The 20,345-nt window shown below is 46.5% G+C and overlaps 1 protein-coding gene across 17 annotated transcripts in view; it reads right to left on the minus strand.

The window, feature by feature from the left end:
- Positions 1 to 20,345, minus strand: part of LOC122576346 (disintegrin and metalloproteinase domain-containing protein 11) — a 74,980-nt gene that overhangs the window by 34,545 nt on the left and 20,090 nt on the right. Inside the window, exon 1 of one of the 17 annotated variants that reach the window (XM_043746515.1) lies at positions 11,194 to 11,449. The exons of the other annotated variants lie outside the window; for them this stretch is intronic. The gene's annotated coding sequence lies outside the window, so the exon portion shown is untranslated. Of the gene's footprint in view, positions 1 to 11,193; positions 11,450 to 20,345 lie in introns of those variants that run through there. 17 annotated transcript variants of the gene reach the window in all.

Raw genomic sequence — 20,345 nt, forward strand, 5'->3', positions numbered from 1 at the left:
AGCCTATGATTAATAAAATATAAATTACAAGCGATTTCTAAATATCGCGATAGAAGGTTCAAATATGTACTCGTGTATTTTTACGCGATTTTATTTTATGTTTCGCGTCTCTAAAAGAAGAAGATAAAATTAAGTAGAAACGAACGAACGAACATTAGGACATTTAAACGCGTGACTTTCTTATAGCCGTATCGTTGAAAATATCGAAAAAGTGACAATTTTTTCACAACGTCTTTCCGAATACTTGATACGCCAGATGCGTTTAATCGTGCTGCGTACATTCTGACTTTCTAAAATGAAATTAATTTGAACCAGTTTGGAAGTTTCCGTTTCGTTTGTTTCTTTTTCTTGACAATCTCCGTTGTGCCGGCACCCGGTTACACCGCGCTCGTTACACCCATCCCCGTGGCAGGCCGGCCCTGGCAGGAAGGCACAAACGGAAAGAGAGAAAAGGGGTTCGAAGACTTGGAAAAGCGCACAAGGCGCGGAGAAATCGCGGCGAATACACGTGTCTGTATCCGATGGAAAAATATACGAGTCGGGTACGAAACTTTTCTCCCAAGTTTCATTAAAGCCCGCGAAACTTTTTCATCTCCGTGCCCATCCCGGGGTTTCATAAAATTCATAAAATGGACGGCGTGCAGATAAAAAGGCTCGGTTGCCAGTGGCCTAGTTCCTCGTAGTATACGAAAAATAAGCCCGAGGCGAAGAGGGCCTCGAATAGATGATAGTCAATGACGATGTTTCTATAGGGGCTCGGCCGTGGGGCGACTTTCAGGTAGGCGAGCGACCAGAGGAATTCTGCCGGGGGTAATCGACGCGCTCGAAATTACTTCTGTTTCCCACCTTCGCCCTTCTTTAATAACTAATCGCCGAGTTATCGTACGTTCCCCTTCGTTGGACGGCCGCGTCTTCCTGACCAATGTTCTCGTCGGCTTGTCAACGTCGTCTGCGTTCTCATCTCTACGTGCATCTCATCCACGTTCCGTCCACCGTGTACTCGATCGTAGAAACAAAAAAGAAAAGAGAGGAAGGAACGATCGATCCTACTCGGAACTCGAACTAGTTTGCTATTGAATCCACTTGAATCGCAAGTTGTACGCTACCTTGTCTCTCTAGGGCAAGTCCGGCGAATTAACTTTTAATTCCATCGAGTTGCCGCGACAATGGCAAGACGACGTGGACACGAGGAAATTGTCTGCCACCGGATCGTACCGAATTCTGGCTACAGTGACCCGTAAAATTTCTATCTGTACGAAGAGTACACGTTGTACGACCGAGTGTTTATCCTACGTGCAAAGACGAATAGGGACAACATTTCGACAAACAGGCATAACATTTTTTCATTTAAGGCTTGATTTTCGAAAAAACCTGGCACAGTTCTTGTCGTTCTGGCAACGATAGAAACGCGAGCAGAAACACAAGCTTCGTGCCTCGAAACTCGCATACGGTATACGGGTATACGGGTTTATACGAATTTTCAAGTTCATTCGGCTGTCACGGCCTAGCAACGTTATTATACGCACTGGTAAAATTTCTATCCGAAATTTTGATCGACCCGACCATTTACTCGAATACGTCTTACGAACGTAATCGCGAATATTTCAGGTTCCGCTCCCTAAAGCACCCTATCATTGTTCCACTCGTTTCGCCGACGATTTCGAACAGCAGTCGCGTTACGATTGTTCCATCTAAATCAGTTTCATCGACCAGGGGCCCTGCTGCCTCTCTTAACAACGTCGGCAAGCTTGCCGACTGTTGCAGCGAAACACGATTAGAACGTATTATATGGTGGAGTAAGAGGAGGGCCGCGGCGTAATGTTCGCACAGTGAAATTAAACGGTTCAGAAAGTTGTATAATCTGCCACGTAGAGCGGCCCAGTGGCCAAGTTGATGGCAGCAAGCAGAAAGATTTACGAAAGTTTAGGTTCTCCCCGTGTCGTCGTACAAACTTGCCCTTTTCCATAACGTTCTCATCGTTTCTCATATTTTTCACGACAGTGGATGGAACGAATCCTCCTTAGGAACTTGGAAACGTGTCGCTGCTTATGCGAAAACGCGAGTCTAGCCGCACGTTTCAGGGCAAAAAATGGCAGTGCGCGTCTGACGGACGATTCCCAAAAACACTGCGCGCGATCGGACGATTAACCCGAGGAAAAATTGGCCTCGCCGCGGAAAAAAGCTGGCGTCGCAACCGATGAACTCGGCTCGTTTCTTCTCGCCTCGGGCCTTTTAACGATTTCGCGCCCAGGCTGTCTCTCTCTCTCCCTCTCTTTTCCTCTCTTTTCCTCTCTTTTCCTCTCTTTTCCTCTCTTTTCCTCTCTTTTCCTCTCTGTTCGCAAAGTCGACGTTTCGCAGCAAAGATTTCTCGAGCTGGTTCGTAGCTAAAATTCTGCACGCGATACTCGCGTGGAATTTAAACATCGCGAGCGTCACGCCCGTGGTGGAATTAACCGATTCGCGGTTTCGTATAATCCATCGTACGAGTCGACGCTAGTAGAAATAACAAAGTAACGGGGATCCGGATTCCATATGATAGACGTGACAGTCTACGAGTTTGTGGAACCAGTGGTCGGAGCGGTAACGTTCGTACGCGTTCCCGCTCCCTTTGAGGCGAAATTGCCGGGAAAGCGCACGCCTCTCGGACGTACCCCGATCCAACTGATTTTCTTCCTCTTCCCTTTTTCCATAAATTCGGACAAAATACGCGTATAGAGAGAGAGAGAGAGAGAGAGAGAGCAAAAGTAGGAGAAAAATTGTTGGAGACAAAATTATTTTATTTCCGTGCAGAACACAGATCGGTAAGGAGAATAGGAATATCGTGGCTCGCAGGCCTACAGCCGGTGGTGCAGTTCGTTCTGAGCCTGACTGAAATCCACTTGATTTTCTCGCGTGGGACGTTCTAAAGAACAAAATGATTGGCGGCCTTTTGTTTCGCTGGACGAATTAGAAGAGCGAATTCAGATACATCGTTGAAACGTGAATGCCGACTAGCAGCGTACCACCCACAACGCTATGCGACGCGATGCGACGCGATGCGACGTGACGTAACGCGACGCAGCAACAGTATGGAAAACGCGAACCATCGGATACCCGGCTAGGTAGCGAGCTTCTTCTCGCATCGGCGCTAGCCGTTTTAACTCGATCAGCGAGTTTGCGCTTTGTTTTAATTACTTGGAGCGATATTCTTTGTGCATCAGGGGAAAGAAAAGCCTTGGAAATCAACATCGTTCGATATATACGTACGGTCAGCCGCGAAAGTATTCGTGCATCCTTCGAAACGGAATAACTTATTTAAAATTGGACGACTTGAGACTTTTCGAGAAGCTAGAAGGATCGGTTGGCCGGTTCGACGTGCAAAAGTAATTTTGAGAACATTGAAATCGGTAGGAATGGTGAAATTTCAATTTCCTTCAAATTTCTTTTATCATCCAGCGAACTAGCTTCTCCACCTAGCTTCTCGAAAAAGCTCGAGTGGTTCGGTCCAATTTGAAAAAAAGTTCTTCCGTTTTAAAGAGGCTACGATTACTTTTGTGACTGGCTGTACCTATTATATCTTTCTCTACGAGTAATAGCGAGTTTTAGGCTTGCAACGACGCACACGCCGTCGACCGACGTAACGTGGAAATAAAATTTCACAGAATAATTTCCCCTGTCCCTGTTTCGTCAATCATGACTTTCGTTGATGTTTTTCGCTCGGCAATCGCCTGCCCTTTCCTCCTTTCTCCCTTAAATCGTTCGATTCCCGATGAACGAAAAGTTTTCGAAATAAATGGAAACTTTCCGAGATGAAAGAGCGTCGTCGTTGTCGTCGCAACTGCATCCGCTTGTCCTATATAAAGCAAGGAACCAACGTCAACGGCTCTCACAGATATTCACCGCTCGAATATCTCGTAATTAGTCGTGTGTCTTTGGCATCGGACGTTTGTGCAAAAGTAGAAATCATCGAGTACGATTCGATTCCATTCGATCCGATTACGTTGCATTCTATTCCGTTCGATTCGCTAATTGCGTCCGTGGTACGTCACGATTATCGAGGTCGCCGCTGAATAGTGGGAATCGGGGGGAGGCGGGGGAGGGGGGTGAAATAATAATGCCGCTTTGGCATGGTAAAATCGAGCAGCGTGGCCGTCTCGTCGAAGAACCGACGCGACACGCGTTACTCGTTCTACGTTCGCATCGTTTATCAAAGAAGCTAGCATTCCGTTATACCTCGTGGATCTCCGCCTTATGCGATTTCTCAAATATTCACGTGCATTATATTTACATGCATATCCCACGGGGTACTTTGGTGCGGCCACAGCTACCATTACACGCTTCTCCCCTGTACGCGCGTTCCCATACACAGCGGTCTGCGATTCATCGCAGAAATGGCATCGGGCAGATTCTGCGGTTCAAAGTGACGCAACTTTTCGGCTGGCCAGAAACAGAGACGATCGACGGCAGATTATAGTGCGCGTGCACGCAAAGATCAGCCGTTTCATCAAATTTACATAGCGTTACTACAAATCGACCGTAGACCGGATCGGATACATTACGGTATCGGAGCGATAGCGTCGCAAAGGCAAATTTTCAGATCCGAAAATGTTATACTCTACGTAGAAAATAACCTTCTACCGATTATCCGCTCCTATCTAGCTAGATATGCTAGCTGGCAGTCAAGTAAATTCATTCAGTATCATGAATTACGGACCACCCTGTATAGCAGCCTCTATCCTCTACCCCGAAAACTTTCTATCTTTTTCGGCGATAGTCCTTTCTGACGATTTGTCAGATAGAAGAAACGTTCGAGGACGCAAGTTGTTGTCCGTATCTCTCTTTTCCAAGCTGTGGATCCGCCGTTCCGATCGGACTTCTATCGGTACCCGTTTGCGTGCAAATAAACACGAGAATCGATACGGAGAGGGGATCGCGTTGCACGATGACGTTAGTTTTCGATTTTAACGAACGCGATGATAGAGAGCGGATTCGTCGTCGCGCGTTTCCCACGGTCCGCATCGATTCGGCCGCAGTATGTACGTACGTATGTACGTACGTATATTAAATTCTCGATGCTATCGAGCGAAACATCGGAATCGCGTGTCTCGTAAAGCACGGACCGTGCCACGTTGCTCTACGTGTTTATACCACTTTGTTTTCCTAACTAGCTCGTACCTGTCGTGGCTTAAAACGGCTTAACGGACGACCCTGTTGTATCCGCGTAACACCGTACCCTGCAACACCCTGTACACGTCGCAAAAACGACCAACCTCTCATCCAGACGAGGAAAATTGAAACGTTAAACGGCTTCGCGCGTTCCAACGATTCCGGGCAAACCACGCGCGACCGCCATGCAGATGTAATCGAATGGAACTTAAACTAGCGACAAAATCCTAGTCCGTCAAACACCGATCTTTTTCTTTCCTTTTTCTTTCTCTTCTTCTTTCTTCTTTTCTTCTTCCTTTCCATTTCTTTCTTTTTTTTTCTTTTTTTTTATACGGATCGATATCGATACTTTCTGCGTTATCGCCAGTCATAAGCTGCTTGTGCAAACGCCGTGCAACGTTCTGTTTTCTCTCTCTCTCTCTCTCTCTCTCTCTCTCTCTATCTATCTATCTCTCTCTCTCTCTCTTTTCTCGCGCACAATATCATATCGATGCGATGACTTATCGTATAAATATCGTGTGTCCAGCATTCGTGGAATTTGTGTTTTAATATACAACGAATAACCGTTTCTTCACGTCGCATAGAAAATCACATTTATTTTGATGTTTATCGTGCTTGGCGTGTGTGTATATAGAGGTACGTATTTTCAAGAATTTTCACGATACGTTTTACGTTGCTATGTTGATGAAAAGTCCGTTTTATAAATCGCGAAAAGCGTATTATTTACCAGCAGCGGATTATTTAAGCGATCGCGACGTTGCGTCCGAATTCTGCTCCGCGATTATGTCATTCCGGTGTAAATTCGCATACCCGATGCAACGCGACTCGACGCGACGCGACGGATCGATCGAGCATGTGAACGAACAGTGACGCGTATTAACTTACAAACCATTACGATATCGTACGATAATAGGTTAGAGGATTTAGTATGTAGGAGAACGAGCAAAGAGAAACACGGAATATTTTTCAGCGTGCATCGTCAATGACGTAACTGTCCGGACCTGTTTATCGTCCGGTTCGGACAAGGGCGTAGTCGATTGGGAAAACTTGGACGACTCGTCGAAGAAACTAGAACGAACTGCGTACAGGCTGAGTCTAAAATGGCCGCGGTTTAGCCCCTCCTAAGCACATGCAGTAATATTTTTGCCCAAGTTTGTCCACCGATCGCTTTTGAAGGTCCTGTACACACAGACAAGAGCGCGCGCGTACACATAGGCACGTAATAGGTAGAGCTTCCAACTGGAATTTGAAAACTGTTGGATCTCGGTCCGAAAGCCCGGGGACGATACGTTTGTTCGACGTGGCAGGCGTTGCGACGGATCTCGTTCGATTTAGTATCATGGAATACGGGCACGAGTCAAAACTATTTACGCCAGGTGGTTGGGGAAGGTGGGTGAACGGTAGCCAGAATCGGTGCATTATAAAGCGGCAAAAGCGGTCGGCAGTCTATAATTTATTTCCATTAGCCGAAAATAGCTCGCACGTGTAATTCGATTTCGCGGTAAATCGCGAACGCGTCGTCGGCGTGTATTTTTAAAGCGACTGCAATTTTCCGTTAAACGCGCCCGTTACCCGATTACACCGGCAACGATTACGGCGGCGTAAATGGGGCGTGCCGATATTTTCCCGTTCTCGTTGACCCTTATTAAATTTTCATTCGATTCGACGGACGCCGTGTTCCGTTGTCGAATAACTCTCGAACGACAGCAGTGTCGAGGTGGCGTTTCTCCAATTGTGTGCAACAACGCATGGAAACGCAAGGTGCAACACTGCCGAATAGATAGCAGAAGATTATCGTATGGTCGGTATGGTGCGCATTCGTTAGGATTTTATCAGCGCGAATAAAATTTGTCAAAATAAAATTTGATCATACGTATTAGAGGAGAGAGAGAGAGAGAGTAGAATATCGGCTGGTTACTCGAAGGGCCGGACACTGGGCGTTTGCAGGTTTCGCAGCGTTCCGACCATGCGGATCCCGGGTATAGGCTATCCGATATGTCGATCTCCGTCTAGTCGGTCTTCTACGTGGACCCGCGTACCCTCGGTCCTCCCGCAGTGCTGCCAACGCGGAGCTGCAAAGTCCCCAGACGGGCGCGTTCCGTTCCGCGCAGAACCGACCAGATAATCGGAGTTGCTCCGCGACAAAGATAGATAAATAGATAAGTAGACGGACGGAGAAGGAGAAGAAGAGGCGCGGATAACTAGGCCGAGAGCGAACGAGGGAGACAGCGAGAGAGACTGGGTGGGCCAGCAGGGTGGAAAGAAAACGGGGCGGGGGAGAGAAGAGTATAGACACAAGAGGGTAGAGAAGCAAGTTGAAGAGGGGTTGAAACGAGAAAGGGAGACAGAAAGGGAGCAAGGGAGAGAGAGAGAGAGAGAGAGAGGGAGAGAGTGAGTGAGAGAGAGGAGGCGGAGGCGGTGGAGCAGGTTGCGGAGGAGAAGGGTGAGAGGGACGCGGATCCCGGAGCGTTCGGTACCATTGCATATCCCGCACATCTCGCAGGTGCAGGGCGTGGTGCCTTGTCGGCAATATCGATTACAAACCCGGGCGGTTGCGCATTCACGTCGACACGTGGACGTGGACCGGCAGCCAGACTAAATTTGTGTTGCCCTATATTTTAGGTTCCTGCACTCATCTGCCTCTCAAAGATTGATTGCTTTTCCCTCCAGCACCCCGAGTCCGCCGCGGCCTATCCTCCGACACCGACGGACGCGCTTGAATTTACGGTCTGCGCCGTCCGCGATCACGCCGTCTCTCCCAGTACGTGTACACCTCCCTCGTGTGTTTCACTGCTTGCTCTCCGATACAGACGGAGAGGAGACGTTCATCCGCACGCTATCCCAGGGTTACGTCCTTTCCCTGCTATACGCTGTTTCCCGTATTCTCTGCTCTATCCTGTATCCCTCTCGTCCCTCTTTTTCTCCTTCTTCTCGCTCTCGAAACGACGCCTTCTTAACGGCGTTCGCCCGAAGGAACGACTCGACCAAGAGAAACAGGATATCGACTCGTATCGTAGACGGCCAGCCCGTCTTTCCCCTCTCCTCTTTCTCTATTCTTTCTTCTCTTTTCCCCGTTCTTCTCTCCTTTCTTTCTTTCTTTCCTCCTCTCCTTCCTTTATTCTTCCGCTTCCCTTTCTTGCAGCCGCTGTACGAGTCCGAGTCGATACTCGACCCACCATTTTTATCGCCAGTCGCAGCTACCTACTTGCCTCAGGACGCTGCTTGAATTTATTCGCCGTGCCGCTCGCATCTTTCAATTTCTCCTCCTCTGAAGAGTTTACAGATCAGCGTCGTCGATTAATTGGTCGGTCGGCCAAAGTTGAATCGCCAGCTTCGTTTTCCGATTTCAACGAATCCTGCTACTCCCTGCCAGCGACCCCGTTTCGCTGGTCCAGGGAACATCCTCCACCGAGGAGTATCGATCGATCGGACGAGAACACGCGTCATTGAACGCTCGTTTTTCACCGAGCAAAAATACTCGATAAATTAAATAAACCGTGGTTGCGGTTGCCGACTTTCCTCGAAATCGCTAGCTTCTTCCCCTCTGCTCTCGCGATTGTTTCGACCGATGATGCGCGAAAAGAGCTGAAAAGAGAGGGGGAGAGAGGGAAAATAGAAAGAAAAGAAGAGAAAGAGGGGCAAACAAGGCGAGAAGTAATCGTGGTCGTTCTCCTTGGCGGATCGATTTTTCCTCGTTTCTTGCGCAAAATAAAAAAAGAAAGCCCCGAGGGAGGAGAGGTAAGGCCGCGTTCAAGCTCGCAAGTTCCGTGATCGTCGAGCGGCGTATATTTTGTTCTATCTTTTGAACACTCGTTCGGCGTTACTTTGGCTTTCGTTTTATCGAACTTTAGTAGCTTGCTAAAAGCCGGTTTAACGGCACGCCTAACCGCTTGATCGATCGACGCCACGCCACCGTCTATCATTCTCCTGGTGGATCGATCGCGAGCCGCAGCGAGATAGCACGTCGGCGGATTTATTACGCCACGTTGATCCGCCGACTGCGACGCGATGCCTTCCAAGAAAATCGAAACCAGAGTCTCGAGAAGACACGTTCGAGCGAGGCCGCGAGAAATTGCCATCCATCGAAACCGTCTATACAGAACACGATCTATCGCTTCTGAAATTTACATCACGTAAATCTACCACCATTACGAAATACGTTACGAACGAGCGTGGCCACTACCACCATGTTGCTGCTTACGCAAATGACAGATCAACGGGCACATTGGGAAATATTTTTCTTCCATTCGACAACACTGCCATTCGAACCAGTAGTCACGTCATCGCTTTTATCGTCCACTTATTTTATTGTATTTTACCGCTACATTCCCCTCTTTTTCAGTAGCTCTTCTACTTGAACTTATTCACCGTTTCAAGTATTCACTGACCTGCATTCACGAATCATACAACGAATATATAAGACACGATTAAATCCTGTTTAATTGGCGCCTTAGGTCGAGGAATTCCACGTGATTTCCGGCCTGGATCGATCTGTGCGCGTTTGCCCTTTGCCGCGTACGTTGAATTCTAATCCGGGAAACGCGGCTCGTAACATCGCACGGCACTCCTCTCTCTCTCTCTCTCTCTCTCTCTCTCTCTCTCTCTCTCTCCCCTTCGACTTGTTCCGTTTCGCCGCCAACGGCTTCGCCACTATCACGATCGTTCCGTAATCTACGATATTAAAAAGAATCGAGATCGCCTGCTTTAATTGCAGCGTGTAATCGCCGAGAAATCGGGACGCAAATCGCATTACTAATTGCCAGTTGTAGTCGACGGGTTGAACACGGTAAAAGAGTTGGACGCGGCCATCTCCCTGGCGAGCGAATTTCTCGTTGCACGTACCGCGTGTACAGCACGCTCGCCGATTTTTAATCAGGGAAGAAAGCAGCAACGACCAGATTTCGTGACCATTTTGCGAATATTTAACCTCTAGCGGGCCCTTGTCCCTGCCACGGACATAAGAAATATAGAGCGGCCAAACATCCATGCTCCTCGTTGAAACAGAGATAGAGGTATTCAACCGGTGGTCTCCATTTTTCCTTCTCAAGATGTTCTTTTTATTGTCGCTATAAAAGTATATTTTATAACGTACCCAGTAAGATTATCAATTGTCATAAAATATCACCTTTCGATGCTGTTACGTGACAAATATTTACAGATGGTAATTGCATGCCTACGCAACGTAGATACGTACAGGTTGGACGTCAAACGTTTAAGAAAACAACGTTCTTTGGTTCTTGCAATTGCACTAACTAATTTTTCTCGAACGCGAAGCCTTTGACGAAAACACGTTATCCTCTTCCTTTTTCCACTACTTTATCCATATAGAATCACCACCTGACCGCTTGTACCATGACCACGCAGGCACCCAGTATATAATTTTTCTTATCCAGCAGATAGAAAAGAAAGGAGAGACTTTGTTATTTGTTTCTATTTCCATTTCTTCCATTTTTCTCAACGCGGCATCCGCCGTCTATACCTGCTACGTGCACGTTCACTCGTCTAATCTCTGCCACTTATCGTGCAAGTGGCATCGTCGTAAACTAACCGTTCGAACGGGCAGTTCGAGCATACCGAGCATCGAATTTACAATCGATACGACGTGACGTATCGAACAAACGGGGCTGATCGTTTTTGCGGGATCGGGAGAATTTTAACGCTTTGTCAAACTGCCAGCCGATGTGCAAGCGTGTGCAGCGACGATAGATTTGTATTTAACTTCAAAAGCAATTAAAGCTCGAGTTCCGCCGATGGATGGTCGTTCGTGTGAATTGGACCGATTGGTCTGCACGCTGACGCGAATCCAAGTTTCCCGGTTGGCAAACACCGAACGAACAGAGAGCGAGAGAGAGAGAGAGAGAGAGAGAGAGCGAAAGAATGACGCCTCCTTGGATCCGCGAAGATGGCATGGTAATTCTTTTTCCAGCGATTCGCGCCCCGGCAAAAGGGTTAGTCCTCGGCGATTTAATCTAGCCGAAGTAGAAATTAATTGGCCGTTCGAAGCAAATCGAACCGTTATCGACAGATGCTTGTTCCGCTAGTAGGTACCTTTTCGCTTAATCGGTGGCACGAGCTCACCGAGGCCGAATGATGGATGGTGCCGAGTAAAAGTTGGACACGAGCAGCGCAGTCAGTATATAGCCGCAGTTTCCGCGGTCGTGTAATTAATAGTCACACATTTGCATCCGGCTGATATTATTCCATGATCAACGGGTGAAACTCGCGCGGTGTAATTCAACTACACGCGCGCGCGTCTACGTCCGACGAAATTATTAATTGAACACACCGCGGCAGCCGAACGAGGATCGATGAGTCGGTGCGACTGACAGAAACGTACCGCTTTACAGCTCTACTATATTTGCCCCCGCTTCTGTCGTGCCACGCGCTCTTCCAATTTACCCCGAACCGTTACGCGTGCTCCTTCCACCACCTCTCGATTCTCCTTCGTTTTCTCTTTCGATCGCTCTCATTCGCCTCGCAGCTAACTCGTAGCGTAAACCCGAGAGCCAAACCGTGGATCAGACGGATCGATTGACCAGGCTAGTTTCCACGCAGTAACTCACAGTGGTTGAAACACTGATTACGATAGCTAGGAAAACATCATCGTTTTAGTAATTCCCGGCTACTTAATTCTCAAGTTTGTTCGAGGTAATTTCCGTCGGTCTTTCAACGAAATACCATTTATCTACGATAATGTTGTAAATAGGTTAATACGTATACACGAGTCTAGAACTGCTAACAGTTAACAGTTAACGTTTCTGTTTCTGGTAAACGGTAACATTAACCGTCAATTATTTTCCCTGTCATGCTTTTCGTAATTTCAGGCTAATGCACGTAATTTCGTTCTGTAACGAAGAAATTTAACCAAGTGAACGACATTTTAAGTTAGACATAGTCAAAAGGTAGTTAGTTACTTTTTGATCTCACGCATTTCGGTTTTCGGAGCAAAAGTTAATATTCGTTGTTGAATTTTTTATTTCACTTTCTAACTCGCGACCCGTTCTCTGTTTCTTGTAAAAACTAGGTGCAAAACTTTGCAAACTGTTGTTTAATGGAACTTTAAAGTTATAAAGAGGATTTAAGAGTTTTGTGGCTTATAGAGTCTTGGCTGAATGGGTAGCGGGGGTGAGGGGGCGGGGGGAGGGGAGGGGTGTGTGTAAAAGATGGTTAATCAATTTTGTTTCTTTACTCATTTAATTATACGTAGTACGAAGAACGTTCTATAAAAGTTTCATCTCAAAGCTCCGAAAATTGCTAAAGCTGAAGTAAAGAATAAAGAAAATTCCACGAATATACACGACGAGCAACGAATTGAGTGCAGCGTGTACGTACGTAGTCATTTTAAAGGGCCGAACCTTCGCTTTCACGCTTCCAAGTCCAATTTCCTCCAACATTGTCTTATACAACTTCACTTCTGTTTTCCCCAAACTTCGCTAATAACCACCGTGAATTAACCACCTTTACTACGTGTCCGGAGACATTTACGTAGAAAGTTGTCTCTGAAGAGTATGATTTTTTATTAGCTAGAATCGATATTTGGCTCACTAAGCGTGACGTCGTCCGTCAATGGAAAACGTTGCGCCGATGCGAAAGAAGTAACGAATTTCGTTGAAATTTCGTTGGCCGTCACACAGCACTCGCTCGGGGAAGTGCGTTGCTGCTTACGGTCATTGCAATTAGAGTAACTTTAATTGCTGTCGCCAGTCGAGGCACGAGCAGAGGTTCTCTCTCTCTCTCTCTCTCTCTCTCTCTCTCTCTCTGTCTCTCTGTCTCTCATTCTCCCTCTGTTTCACCCTGTTTCACCCTGTTTCACCCTGTTTCACCCTGTTTCACCCTGATTTAGCCTGTTTCACCCCACGTTCCTTTCGGTTCGACCTCTCTTTCGTTGTTAACGCTGCTGCCAGAGAAGTAAGTTACCGGCAACAATTAACCGTCGAAAAAATGTCGGTTTACGGCATTACCAGGGCAAGCTGTTTCGCTACTTTAGCGAGCACAATCGAGGGTCGTACGCGGCCTCGTTATTAAATTTTCATTCGATAAAAGTGCGCTCGTTATCGGTCGGCCGTGCACGAAATTCCTCTTGCAGCTAGCGTTTTCGCGGACCGCTTTGAAGATGTCTCGGATGAAAAGCGGATTCGTAAATGAGATCTTTTTCTTACGATAATCGCCTTTTTGAAGAGAAATTATTTCTCGGTAGCAGACGGAAAGATAGAGTGACCGGTGACAGCCGAAGCGCGTTCCGCCACCGCCAAACCAGACACCGTAATGTATTTATACCTGTGCGCGTATACATCTGTACACGTGGGTACACGTGTGTACGTATGTGATCCTAAACCGTCGACAACCTTTTGCGGATTGAAAGAGTTTCTGCCGCCACTCGCCGTTTCTATCTTCTCTTAATGGAGCTGCGTAACGTTCGAGATAAATTGCTGCCGCGGAAAACTCTTTCCCTCGTGCAAACTATTTATTCTGAACACCGGCATGGAAACTGGTTTTTTAATGGAACAGAGGAACGAGGAGGAAAGAAAGGCGGACAGAAGAACAGGAGGGAGGAGGACAGCCAAGAACGAAGAAACATTCGACCCTAAACTACCCGCCAACGATCGCTCGCCCGCTTTTTAGCCTTAATCGCTGCCAGACGCAACGATATCGCGTTCGAGTTTACATCTGTACGACTCGGTTCGGTTCGGTTCGCCGCGGAAATCCTGTAAATTACGCCCGGAAACGTATTCGGCTACGCTGAAATTTCTTTCTTTCTCTCTCTCTCTCTCTCTCTCTCTCTCTCTCTCTCTCTTTCGAAAAAAAGAAGATGGAAAAGTCACGCGAACCGAGTAACAACCAGAAAGACTGTTTCGCCCGATAGGATGCCGAGCCACCGCCGCCACTGCTGCCACCGCTGCCACTGCCGCCACCGCCGCCACTGCCGCCGCCGCCGCCGCCACTCCGTCGACGCCGCTGTTGAGCTAATTTATAATCCCTTGATTAATACCCTGGTTTTATTCGCCCACGCTACGTTGACTATACGCGTCGGAAGGGTAATCACCGTTCGAACGGACGTTCGAACGCTGCCGGATCGAGCGAACGCACAAAGCTCGTCACCGCTCGATTTCTATGGGAGTGGCAACCTATCGGAGCGTAAAAAATATTTCCTCGCAAAAATGCCGCTATTCAGAGGCGACGGGGCTATGCACAACCACCGATACCGATGCATCTGTAACGTTTTCGCGAAATTTGCTTTTTCACCAAAGTAAAACCGCTAGGAGACTGGAACTAGACGTTGCTCGCTCGTCCCACAGATATTCTCTGTACCGAGCGGTCACGACTCGAACCCCCCAAGTTCGACGGTTGAGTATCGTTACGTAATCCGAATTCAAACATCCGCGAGACAAAACTAACTCAACTTTCTTATCTCTGATTTTCCTTTTTACCTTTTCTTCTTACTTACTTGCGTTTTCGAAAAGCGCAAGATTTATTTCACAGAAATTAAGATAGAAAGTTTTCGTGATTGCGCTGCGCTATCGTCTCACCGATATGGTTCCTTTTATCAAGCCGATTGTCCCGTCTCTTACTCTTTCTCTTTCTCTTTCACTCGCCTTCTGGGCCTTCTGGGCCTTCTCTACGTTCGACGAAATAGCGGCGCTTATCAATCTTACAAGGGGGATATCTATCATACGACTGGAAGCAAAACCGTCAAATCTCGAACGTTCGGATGTGCGTGTTGCATGCTTTAAGTCGACGGTAAAACAACCCCAAAATGATTTGTGTGTATGGCCGTTTGTTCTTGAGAAATTAATATATCATTTTTATGTCTATATATATTCTATATATAAATTCTTTTAACGTTTACATTATGCCTCTTTTAATATTAAATTCTTATATTTTACTCTGGTGAATTCTTCATTATTTTTATTCGTCATAGTGCGGCATAGTGCGGTATTATTTGTATTATTTGTATAATAAACATACGGATGGAAATCATGATAAAGACGTTTAAAAGGCATAAGAAATTGCCGCACCAACAACAGAAATTCTCGATTGATTTCTCGGAAACCGAAAGACCTATGCAAGAGCAAAAGTTCTTTCACTATCGACTTTCACTATACTACTATGTCGAACGCACATATCGGGACATTGTTGCAATGAAAAGGTAGCGGGAAATTCGATGGGTGCTAATTTACGTTCGATCGGCGGATTTTCGAAGGTCGGTCGATCTCCTCGATTCGAGTAATTCGAGCAATTTCTCGTCGAATAGCTTCGCCATCGATACGACGCGACTCGGACAAGGTATTCATTTTTCCATGAAGCGGGAAAAGCATTCTTGGAACAAGTACTAAGGTTACAACACCGCGGTGCCGAGTTCTTTTTAATCAAGCTTCGCGGAATTGTGTGCACGCGCGCGTGCACTGCGCGCCGTTTGTAATTATTGGATCCGGCCGTAGTCGATATTTCATCTTTCTCTAATGGAAAGCGGGAAGGAAGGCAGGAAGGAAGAAAGGAAGGAAGGAAGGAAGGAAGGAAGGAGGGAAGAAAGAAAGGAAGGAAGGAAAGAAGGAGGGTGGGAGGGAGGGAGGGAGGGAGGGAGGGAAGAAGGGAAGGAAGACAAGGGAACAGGAGGAAGAGATGGAAAAAAAGAAGAGGGGAAGGAAGGAGAGCAGGTACAGGAAAGGAAAGGAAAGGTCCAGCAACGGAACAGCGATGGGTACGATATAGGGATGGTTCGAGAAGGGTGATTCATAAATGTGCGCCAGCATTTCGGGGTGTAAATCTGCACCGAAAAAGACATAAAAAAGATCGCTTTTTCCTCTACGTACAACAATGTCGTTCGGCTCTGGTTTCCGGGATATTCGCAAAAAATTGTCGACGGTAGCGCGTCCAATCCCTGTCCATACGTATGTGTGCGTGTGCCTGTGTGTATATCTATGACACAGTCGCAAACAGTTGCTTGCCGTCTACCGATCTGTTTACAATAGTTCACATCCATCAGCCATTCATCTCTTTATTTTCGTACCATAGTTGCCGAATCGAAATAAACAGCCTCGGCGGAAGCCTCGTTCGCAACTACCTAGGCGACTGTTGCAACTCGTGACTCAACGCAAAGTGAATATTATGTGCGTATATAATCGGCATCTTCAGTTGTTTTTCTACATTTATCCTTGTCTCTCATCCAAGTGGTCGTTATCTTTATAATCAACTTGTTATTGTCTTACGTAAGAGTTCGATTACGTGCGTCCCGCGATACGATATTCGTTTTTAATTAATTATACGACGCAATAAAAAAAAATACGACGCAATAAAACTAATAGGCAGAATTCGTTCGTTATTATTCGTACGAGATTTTTTGCATACAACGTTATAAGATCGCAGTTACTTGTAACGGTAGATTTACTGGCTGAATAAATAAAACATGCCTGCGTTGCGTTCTTAACCACGAGCCTCGTCAACGTACTGCTAATTGACCGCCCTCGTACATCAATGTATCCTTTGTCCTCAGCGCGCTGGGCACGACCTTCTTCCTCGACAAAATTACGAAACGCTATTGGCGTGACTGTAATTTTTGCAAAGAACCGTGCGCGTTTTGTTCGCCACTGTTCCCTTTCCCCTCTACGCTGCCCGCTTCCCATTTGCTCGCGCTGATACGGTTGATGAGAGCAGCTGCGTGAACATATCGGCCCGCAGCCGTCCAACCAAATGAAACAGTGTACTCTACCCCTGCAACCTAGATAACGTTGGCGCTGTGCTGCACGCGTACGTGAAACTTGGCATCTGCCTCTCGCAGACCATTCCGCGAAAGACGAGACCAGTCGCCGTGAAAGGAATTATCGCTCGGGTCACTACGTATTTTTATGCTCGAGATAAGCGCCAGCTTATCACCGCTTTTCGACGTCGCGCCTACCCTACCACTATTTTCCACGTACCCCTACTGTGCACAGGTATTTCGACAACAAGTATTCGCTGCAATCACGCAGTCCGATCGATACCTTTATATTTTCATCATATTTTCATCATATTTTCATCATATTTTCAGCATATTTTCAGCATATTTTCAGCATATTTTCAGCATTACGATGAAAGAACGTTTCTCCGTTGTCAACTGTTTGCTTCTTGCTATAAGCAGTAAGGGCGAATTCGACATTTCGCGACAAACTTTCCATTTCAGCAACTAGTTTCCTTTCCGTTCCAGTGTAGAAGCGAGCTTTTATCGAGAAAGAACTTTGAACGTTTACAGTCTGCCCCGTTCCTGCCTCGGCTAAACTCAAACCGAAACAACCGGTATTATATCGCGTCGATCAAGTTCCATGTTTGTCTCTGATAAACGGTCGCTTAATTTATACCGATTCATCCATCGTCTTTGCATCTGTTTAATATTTCCTCGATACCTGTCAACTCAGTTAAGATGAAAGGATTGGCGAAAATTGAATCGAACGGTACAAAGTATATTTACGTTCAAAGTGTACTTTACATGTTTTTCCGATTATTTCCACACTTACAAATACTTAAGTACGGGGTCGGTCGATCTCGAAAATACTGGCCTAACTTTGATCTTTACGTTCTGTATGTGTGAAATAAAATACAGATAAAAGAAAATGTTTTGCAGTATGTCCAAGCGTAGTATATACATGGATGCGTGGAAGCAAAAAAACGTTTGACTTAAAACAGACCGTCGTTTCAATATCGGGAGAAACGTTGTAAAAACGTGAATGTTTGCGTTTCAAAGATACTCCGCTTTCTTCCGTTTACTTTGTAAACTGACGTACGTAAAAAGAAAAAAGGAAAAAGAAAAAAAAGAGACAAAAAAATTAAAATGGCAATTTTTGATAAAAGCTCGATATATCATGCCGGATAACACGTTTCTCGTTCGATAATACGTTTCAAGCAATTTGATATATCGAAGATTATTTTTTTGTCGGTAACGAATGTTGTATTTTATTCCTCTGTTAGACCAACATATCGTTTCAACGCTTTGTCAGCGTTTACTGTTCTTTCCTTGATTCCTCCAGTCAACTAATTCTCAATAAATCTAATTCTACCGTCCAGTTCGTTTAATAAATAAATCGTCCTGACAGAAAAACACGGACGTAAAAGACAAAACGGACGTAACGCCTGTCGCGGTTTCGCGGAGACAGCCAAAGAGATCGTTATCGGATACGAGACGACACGCATCGCGAGGTTCGACGGCGGCTACTTTCTTAAATAAGTCGAGCATCCTGTCGCTGTCACGCTGTCGATAGCGTCGCGCCTGCCGGCAGCTCAGGGCAGATCGGTTTTCGGAAGAATCGCAACAGGCTACACAGCGTTCTCGTCGACCCCAAACGAGAAAGAGATTTTTCTCACAATATCCGCATCCGACGTCCTACCATCGAACGTAAAGCAACGCGACGTTACGGTTCGTCTTCGCTGATGCAACAACGAGCAACGCGAAGCATCGCGATCTCGCCAAGATTACCCCGCTTTTACGCTCTTTTGTCTCTCTTTCGTTTTCTCTTGCTCGACGACTGTCGTGAAATCGGCCTTAACAATTACACCGTATCCGTACAAACCTCTTTTCACCAGCTGTTACGGTATGAAGCCGTTTTAAATGCGAAAATAAGGTAAACTGTTGGTTGTGTCGCGTTCCGTCTGGATTGGAAAATGCGCGGAGCGCGAGGCACGTTCGATGCAAGAGGCGGAAAGAGAGCGGAATAAGAAGATAAATATACAAATATACAAATATACAATCAGAAGGGACGAGAGGAGGCGCAACGAAGGGCGGGGGCAGAGTTGCGCTTTGAACCGCCCCTGCCCACTAAATTTATCCTCTCGTCCGCGTTTACTCGCGACTATTTATTTTCGACATTTATGGAATATCCGAACTGTAGACGGCAGCTCGACCAAAAAAAAAAAAAAAAAAAAAAAAGAAAAACCCGCTTAAACGTATGGAAATACGGGGAAGAGCCCGTGGCCTTATCTGCTTGCTTTTAATTAGCAATTAAATCGAAGCGACTCGAAGAGCTGAAAAATTCCCAAGCCGGAACGACCGATAACGGAGAAAGAAAGTAAAAAAACGTATGCGCGCGCGCGCGTTTCCGCGTTTCAGCGTTTCCGCGTTTCAACGTTTCAGCGTTTCAGCGTTTCAGCGTCTCAACGTCCGGGCGCGGCGGCCAAAAAAGAAAAAGAAAAAAAAAGTATCCATGGGATCTCGAGGAGATTAGTTAACGAGATTACTCGTGGCTGTCAGCGCTCTGTAAGCAAGTTCTGAATAGGGGGTACGGCGGCTCGTGCCGCGGATGATCTACTACGCAGTCAGCCAGCCATGTCAACGATCTACATTCAGCTCGACCCGCCGCGCAAGTAGGGCTGCAATGTCTGCGAAACGGTAATGCAACGGCAAACCACCTAGGATTTACCCTCTGTACATCCTAACGAAGCTGTAGCCACCGGCCGCGCCACTACCTCAGCAAGCAGCAAAGAAAAAGATTGGTGCAAAATTTACGTCGCTGCTTGGCGCTGCTTGGCGCTGTTTGGCGTTGTTCTTGTTGTTCGGGATAATTTCGTTGTACGTATCGCGGTTACAATCTCCAACCCTGCCACACTACATCGGAACTGTCGCTTTAAACGAAATACGGTAAACTGTCGATAAGTGGCGGAAAACCTGGCCTCGAGCCAGACGCTTATCGGCCAGGCAAATCAAGCACATATACTTGGATATGGCTCGTCATTTTGCCGAACGTGGAAAAGGATAGAGCAGGCGAAGGGAAGTCTAATCGGCTTGATCGAAAGAAACATATCCATAAGACAATCCTAAAGCGAGCACGAAACTTCTTCGTTTTCGCTTTCTATCCGATAAAGCTTGTACCAATGCGATTGCGAGCTTTTCCAATTCAAACCAATAAAAATAAAATTAATATTTTAAAACGATGGTTGGAAGTTTAACGCCGCCGCCGCCGCCGCCGCCGCCGCGACAGAGATAACGTTGTTGATAAAAGTGTTATGGACTGAAATCAACAGAGTAATTTGCTCGTTTGGCAAAGACGAACAAAGTTCGAATTGCCGTTAGAAGACACGCCGTTACACAACAGGTTACGATATTCGAATGTTGAAGCGGTGAAAACGCGACAAAGAATGGGCCGCGTGAACGGCCAGCACCTTTCCATAATCCTTAGGGGGATAGACACGATGATTAATCACGCTCGAGTGATTCGGTTTCCCTTTAGTGCGCTCCC

This window comes from Bombus pyrosoma, linkage group LG16, assembly GCF_014825855.1.
Source record: "Bombus pyrosoma isolate SC7728 linkage group LG16, ASM1482585v1, whole genome shotgun sequence".
NCBI lineage: Eukaryota > Metazoa > Arthropoda > Insecta > Hymenoptera > Apidae > Bombus > Bombus pyrosoma.